Source organism: Rhagoletis zephyria, unplaced genomic scaffold (genome assembly GCF_001687245.7).
Source record: "Rhagoletis zephyria isolate East Lansing unplaced genomic scaffold, Rhagoletis_zephyria_1.1 Rzeph_scaffold_00463, whole genome shotgun sequence".
In the NCBI taxonomy this organism is placed as follows: domain Eukaryota; kingdom Metazoa; phylum Arthropoda; class Insecta; order Diptera; family Tephritidae; genus Rhagoletis; species Rhagoletis zephyria.
In genome coordinates, this window is record NW_016157547.1 from 117831 (window position 1) to 126250 (window position 8420).

The following is an 8420-nucleotide window of genomic DNA, read 5'->3' on the forward strand; positions in this document are numbered from 1 at the left end:
CAGCACGGGCATGATGAGTGACTTATAGAGCGTGGTTTTCGTACGTCGAGAGAGGACTTTACTCCTGAATTGCCTACTCAGTCCAAAGTAGCACTTGTTGGCAAGAGTGATTCTACGTTGGATTTCAATGCTGACATTATTATCGGTGTTAATGCTGGTTCCCAAGTAAACGAAATTCTCTACTTTCTCGAAATTGTAACTGTCAACAGTGACGTGGGTGCCAAGGCGCGAATGTGCTGACTGTTTGTTTGATGACAGGAGATACTTCGTCTTGTCCTCGTTTACCACCAGACCCATGCGCTTTGCTTCCCTATCCAACTTGGAAAAGGCAGAACAGACTTCGCGGTTTTTGTTACCGATGATGTCGATGTCATCGGCATAAGCCAGCAATTGCACGCTCTTGTAGTAAATTGTTCCTGAGCGGTTCAGTTCTGCAGCTCTTATTATCTTCTCCAACATCAGATTAAAGAAGTCACATGAAAGGGAGTCGCCCTGTCTGAAACCCCGTTTTGTGGCGAACGGCTCGGAGAGGTCTTTTCCAATTCTGACGGAGCTGGTGGTATTGCTCAACGTCATTTTACACAGCCGTATGAGTTTTGAGGGGATGCCAAATTCAGACATAGCGGCGTATAGGCAACTCCTTTTAGTGCTGTCAAAAGCGGCTTTAAAGTCGACAAATAGGTGGTGAGTGTCGATCCTTTTCTCGCGGGTCTTTTCCAAGATTTGGCGTATTGTGAATACCTGGTCTATGGTGGATTTGCCAGGTCTAAAGCCACACTGATAAGGCCCAATCAGTTCATTGACGGTGGGCTTCAGTCTTTCACACAATACGCTCGATAAGACCTTGTAACCTATGCTTAGAAGGCTGATCCCGCGGTAGTTGGCGCGAATGGCGGGGTCACCTTTCTTGTGGATTGGGCAGAGCACACTTAAATTCCAGTCGTCGGGCATGCGTTCATCTGACCATATTCTGCACAAGAGTTGATGCATGCACCTTATCAACTCCTCGCCGCCGTACTTGAATAGCTCAGCTGGCAGGCTGTCAGCTCCAGCGGCTTTGTTGTTTTTCAGCCGCGTTATTGCTATACGTACCTCGTCATAGTCAGGCGGCGGAACGTCGGCTCCGTCATCATCGACTGCGGGCTCGGGTTCTTCTTCTCCACAACTTTCCGTGCTGCTACCATTTAGTAGGGCGGAAAAGTGTTCCCTCCATAATTTAAGTACGCTCTGGACATCAGTTACTAGGTCGCCATTATTGTTCTTACAGGAGTGCGCCCCGGTCTTTAAACCTTCCGTAAGTCGCCTAACTCTCTGGTAAAATTTTCGGGCATTCCTCCTGTCGGCCAGCATTTCAAGCTCTTCGCACTCACGTATTTCTGCCTCTCTCTTCTTGTTGCGGCAAATACGTCTCGCTTCCCTCTTCAGATCCCTATAGCGGTCCCACATAGCGCGCGTTGCGCCCGATCGCAGCGTGGCCCTGTAGGCGGCATCTTTTTTCTCTGCAGCTTCCTGACACTCCTCATCGTACCAGTTGTTCTTTCGGGCTCGCTGAAATCCGACTACTTCTTCGGCGGCGGTACTTAATGAGCGGGAAATGTGGTTCCACTGCTCGCATATGTCGGTTTGTTGAAGAGTGCTCTCTGAGAGCAGGTGTGAGAGTCGAGTAGCGAAAGCGCTGGCTGTCTGTTGTGATTGCAGCTTTTCGACGTTAAGCTTTCCTTGCATATTTGGGCGCACATTTTTTGCTGCACAGAGGCGGGTGCGTATCTTGGCTGCAACAAGATAGTGGTCCGAGTCGATGTTTGGGCCTCGGAGTGTGCGTACGTCTAAAACACTGGAAGCGTGCCTTCCGTCTATCACAACATGATCGATTTGGTTTCTCGTTTTTCGATCCGGAGACAGCCAGGTAGCTTGATGGATCTTTTTATGCTTGAACCTAGTACTGCATACTACCATGTTTCGGGCCCCGGCGAAGTCGATCAGCCTCAATCCGTTGTCGGACGTTTCGTCGTGGAGGCTGAATTTTCCGACGGTGGTTCCAAAGATCCCTTCTTTGCCCACCCTGGCATTGAAGTCGCCAAGCACGATTTTGATATCATGACGGGGGCAGCGCTCGTACGTGCGCTCCAAGCGCTCATAGAAGAGATCCTTGGATGCCTCATCCTTCTCTTCCGTCGGGGCATGGGCGCAGATGAGCGAGATGTTGAAGAATCTCGCTTTGATGCGGATTGTGGCTAGACGCTCGTCCACCGGGGTGAACGACAGTACTCGGCGACGGAGTCTCTCTCCCACCACAAATCCAACTCCGAATTTGCGCTCCTTTACATGGCAGCTGTAGTAGACGTCGCAAGGCCCCAGACATTGTTTGCCTTGCCCCGTCCAACGCATTTCTTGGATGGCGGTGATGTCAGCTTTTGTCCTTACGAGGACATCAACCAGCCGGGCAGAGGCACCTTCCCCATTAAGGGTCCGGACATTCCAGGTGCATGCCCTCAAATCGTAGTCCTTTAAACGTTTGCCGTGGTCGTCATCATAAGGGGGGGTCTCATCCGAGGCTTTGCCTTGCTTCTTCACTGGAAGTGGTTTTTACGTGGCGGGTCCCAAGCCCAGCGCACAACCCATTGCTGGGACGGGGGTGGTTTCGCAACCAAATACACGTTTATATAGCGAGCCGCTTGCTCCAAGCAGACACCCGCTTGCAGCCGCACCTACTGGTGAACAGACGCTGCAGACTTCAGTGAGCCCTTAAACCGAATAAGTCAGAGTGGCCCCACCGAAGCTCCCTCTCTTTCTGCCGTGACCCAAGGCTCCACTCGGATTGGTTACCGCATCTCGCACATGGGTTGCTCACGTTGCCCAGAGTGCGCGAACGAGGACGCAAGAGTCGGGATTGAGTATAGCCATGCAACTGTAACTGCATACCCAGCGCAATGACTATACCCCATTGCACTCCCTATACCCCATTGCACACATATAGCTTATGACCTTAATTGGAAAATAGGCTACTATTCTTAAGAGTTGGCACCTGTTAAAAAAGTTTAATTATATTAATACGCGGAAACGACTGAACGGATTTGCATGAAATTTTGAACACGGATACCTTATGATCTAGGTTGGAAAATATCTACTTTTTTTTAAGAGTTGCTACCTGTTAGGAAAATTTAATTTAATAAATACGCGGAAATGACTGAACTGATTTGCAAAAAAGTTTTCACACAGATATCTTATAAGCTATATTGGAAAATAGGCTAACTTTTTTAATAGTTGCCACCTGCTAAAAAAGTTTAATTAAATTAAAACGCGGAAGCGTCTAAAGGGATCTGGATGAAATTTTGCAAACAGATACCTTATGACCTACGGTGGAGAATAGGCTACTCTTTGAAAGAGTGGCCACCTGTTAAAAAGTTTAATCAAATTAATACGCGGAAGCGACTGAACAGAGTTGCATGAAATTTTGCACACGGATAGCTTATTACCTGGGTTGGAAAAATAGGTTACTTTTTTTAAGAGTTGCCACTTGTTAGAAAAGTATAATTAAAGTAATACGCGGAAATGACTGATCTGATTTGAGTGAAAGTTTGCACACTCATAGTTTATGACCTAGATTGGAAAATAGGCTACTTTTTTAAGAATTACCACTTGTTTGAAAATGCAATTTTGCCCACAGATGGTTTATGATCTGTATTGAAAAATAGGCTACTTCCTTAACCGGTTCTCTATAAGAAAGAAATTTGGTACACTTACTACGGATTTCGAAAGGATGGTCTTAGACTGAAAGTAATTCCGATAACTCAAGGCCCCTTCCATACAAATTGGAATTTTCATATTACATACATATCTCTGGAAGTATTTGTGGGAGAGAACTGGAACTTGGTATAGAGATATGTATGTGAAATCAATGTTGGCACTAATCGATTGATTTTTTAATCAATTAGTTAATTCAAATAAATTCAATCTGATTACAGTTAATCATGATTAATTTTAATCTGACTAAACAGTTAATCATAACCGCGATTAAAAAAATTAATTTTTAATCACTAACGCTTAATTTGATCAAGTAGGTTTGATGATTAATTAGTTTGTGCTGGAATTTTCCAGTGCACACAAAGCAAGTTAATCCGGTATGCCTAAATCGGGTTTCCTCATCAATCTAAGCAATTTGGTATGCATTTTCATTGAGATCTATACCAACAAACGTTATACAAACTAGGTTTTAATATCCCTCTGCACATGTGCGCTGGGTTGTAAAAGTTCCCAGTTTTTGTATTACTAATAACAATAATTATATTTTTTTTTATATTATGTGCTTTTTATAAGCGTAAAACACAAAATAATTACTATAACTGGTGTTTGGTTTCAAATTCGGACAAACTAGACAACTTAATCAGATTTTATTTTTAACTGGACTAACGATTAATGCTTAAACTTAATTGAACGTAATCGCGGACAGCGATTAACGATTAAACAGATTTAGTGATTAATCGTACAGTTGATTACGACTAATTAATTTTAATCGTCAAGCGCGATTAACATTTTAATTGTTAATTTTTAAACGTTAATCAGATTAACATTTTGCCAACACTTTGGGAAATCATATTCATATTCACGGAGAAAAATCGACGTTTTTTGAAAAGAGGCGTAGCACCTCCCATACTGACTGAAAGTTTCATATTGCATATCTCTTCAAATGTTTGGGGTAAAGTACTCAAGCTTGGTATGGAAATACATATCGCTAGCTTAGAATGAAAAGTTGCTAAGTCCACTTTTTATGAAAACTCATATTTTGATATAAGAGGCTAGAGAAATTGAGTACGCATCGTTTCGAAAATTATAAAGGTACTTACTTTATTTTTTCCTCTTGATAAACAATAAAAGGAAAATTCGCTAAGTCCAAAAGAAGCCCCACAAATCCGATAAGGCCAAAATAATATGACATCCTTTAATAAATATCGAATCCTTCTGGTTTTTATGGAGTTTTGCTTTGCTTTAAACGCGCAAAATGTTTGATTCAAAGTCTTGCGAAATAGTTAAAGCAAATGGCTATAGGAAGACTTTTTCCTCTCCTGTAAAATTTTTATAAATGGGACTTAGCAACTTTTCTTTCTAAGCTAGCGATATGTATGTATGTATGTGAAACTTATCCCATACTCATGGAAAAAAATGAGACTTATTGGAAAAGGTGGTGTGGCAACTCCCATGCAAATTGATTTTTCTATGCTGGATATCTCTGGAGGTGTTTATTGATTCCATACTCATGGAGAAAAATTTGCATTATTCGAAAAAAGGGCATGCTACCCCCGTACAAATATACTATCTCTAGAGGGTTTCATGGTAGAGTACTAGGACTAGGTAGTGGGGTATGTAAAATTAATTCCAAACTCATGGAAAAAATTAGGCTTATAAGAAAAAGGGGCGTGGCACTTGCTGTACAAATTGACTTTTTCTTGCCACATATCCCTGGATGTGTTTGTGGAAGAATACTGGAACTTGGTATAGAGTGTGTATACAAAATGTATCAATTGCTCATGAAAAAAATATGAGTTATTAAAAAAGGAGGAATGTAGCCTCCCATACATACGAAAAATTTCTTTATACATATCTCTGGAAGGATGGAATATCTCTGGAAGTATTTTAAATTTGTTTTGGAAATTTATTCTAGAAGTTCCGTACTGACAGAAAAAATTTAATTTAATGGAAAAGGGAGAGCCGGCTTCGGCCTTATAATATAAAGCTCCCATGATGCATGCATACCTCTTGAGGCATTTAGCTACAGTAATGAGAAGTGGTATTTTATCAGTCCAGGTTACTAAATTTGAGTTGGAAATATTAAAACCCGCCGTGGTTCCTCCAAGAAGGTTACACGTTCACGCGTCGTATCCCTGGAACCATTTGAACGTAAACTTAGAGGGATTGATATCTTTCGTATGCCTAGCACGCATACGAGATTTTATAATTTCATAGTTTTAAACGGCCTAAATACCTTAACTCGATTAAAAAATAACGAGCTATAACAAAATGGGCACAGAAATCAAATATAACATCATTAAATTATAGTATATACATAAATAAATAAATACATATGTGTACATTAGACTGCATCACCAAAAAAAGTTGCAGGTTTTCCGCCGGGATAACAAGATTTATTATATTCTAAGACGACCACCAAAATATTTCGGAAAAATTATAAGATTTAAGTGAGCTGGACCGATTTGAAAATACCTCCAAAAATAAAGTTTTTTATGAATAAAAATAGTTTCTTAAAGAACTTTTTGAAAAGGTCCCCTCAGATGACAAAACCAATTAGGCTTAAAAATTCTGCAAACAAATATTTAAAATTTTTTTCAACGGAATCGTAATAATGCGATTTTTGATGCTGTTTTTTTTTTACTTTTTTTCAAAGATTGATTTAAAAAAACTTAAATAACTGGGCCAAAACTATTCTGATTTAGACTTATAGGATCTCGGTAGAAAGGTATTTTTCCTTTTTTTTTATTTATGTGCAAAAAAGGTCATTCGTGTCCCAAATTTTTTTTTCAAATACCAACACATCTTAATTCAACTTTGAATGATATTCGTTCATCCTACCTTTCTCTTTCATCCTTTGAATGAGTTTATTAGCAAAGAAATAAAAAGGGTGAGAAAATACCTTTCCAATGATATCTCACAAGTCTAAATCGGGAGAGTTTGGGCTCAGTTATTCAAGTTTTTCTTATACCAATCTTTGGAAAAAGTTAAAAACAGCATCAAAAATCTCATTATGTATTACGATTCCGTTCAAAATTTTTTTTAAATTTTTTTAAAATATTTTTACGCAAATTTTTTAAGATTAAACCGTTTTGTCGTTTGAGAGGATTTTTTCAAAAAAAAATCTTTAACAAACTATTGCTATTCAAAAAAACTCCATCTTTGGAGGTATTTTCAAATCGGTCCGGCTCACTTATCTTAATATCTTTTCGAAATATTTTGGAGGACGTCTTAAAATATAATAGATTTTATAATTCTAATGGAAAAACAGTACCGATTTTTTTTTTTGTATGCGGAGTGATGCAGTCTAATGTACATATATAAATATATGCATGTGTATATACAATCCTTTACTCGAAATTATTAGTTGTTGCAATTTTTATCTCATACAGTTTTTTCTGACCAAACAATCCGTTTTCCTATCGAATCTTCTTGCCTCATATGCAGGCCTGTGTGAAGACGACTGCGCAGTACACACGGGGTAACGTCGCGCGTTCATATACACGAAGTTGAAGGCGAAAATTAATCACTGATTCTTAATAAATCACTTAAAATTAAATACGCTGAATTTCACTCTATTTTCGCCTTCAACTTCGTGTATACGAACACGCGACACTACCCCGAGTGTACTGAAGCCCTCGATTGCTTGCCGCTCTAAGGGCTAACTATAAAGGGCTAACTATAATATGAATAAGCAAGCGTATGCAAACGTGCGAATACACATAAATCCTATTCTGAAACTACCCTGCAAAAAATGCGACTAATCCGGGATTACTCCGGGAGCAATCGCAAAGGAGCATGCGACTAATACCACTTTTGATCTCTTTATATGGAATGAACTGTTCGCTTTTGTTCGAGCATGTCCTATGAAGAGACTAATTGTTCACCTTTATACCCGAAAGGGTATAAAAAGCGACTAGTCACTTTTAAAAAATAAAAATAAAAATTTCCGCCAGCTGAGATTCGAACCGGGGTGCTCCGTTTTGTTAGGCGAATACTCTCTCTGTGTGCCAACGCCGCACATGAAATTTCATTGACTAAGAGCGTACATATCATTAAATCGTTAATAGTACCCGTTAGAGATGAGTTGGGGACTAATTTATCTCCAATTATACCCATAAGGGATGAGTCGAGACTAATTGACCTCCATTAGTACCCGTATGAGACTAGTTGCGACTAATTAATGCCCAATTGTACCCGATTGAGAGTAATCTCGGAATACTCTCTTTAGAGATTAGTCGCACAATTTTTTGCAGGGTATAATGTGCTTAACATCAAGTTTCGTAAGTTTCCCAAACGTCATTTGCTTAAGGAAAGAGCGATACTGATCGCACCTTCCGTACGGAATCAGCTGTTTGTCCTCGTACGTATGTATGTACTAGAGTCCAGCGCAATTGTATTTGCCGCATTTCATTCAATAAGTACTCCTTGCATTGTACTCTACTCCCAACACATTGTTACTTTTTTTCCGCATACATACACTACTTGGCGTTGAGAGAGTAAATACTTGACGTACTTGCTATTACTCCACCAAAGTACGTACTCTACTTTCCCTCATCGCGTACGAGAGATATTTGCTGCTGCCAAAAGGGAGTAGCAAATCTACTCTCTGTATACTTGTAGTACTGGAAGTACTTGCGTATTAAATTTCAATTCTGGTTGTTAGCCTACTAGTT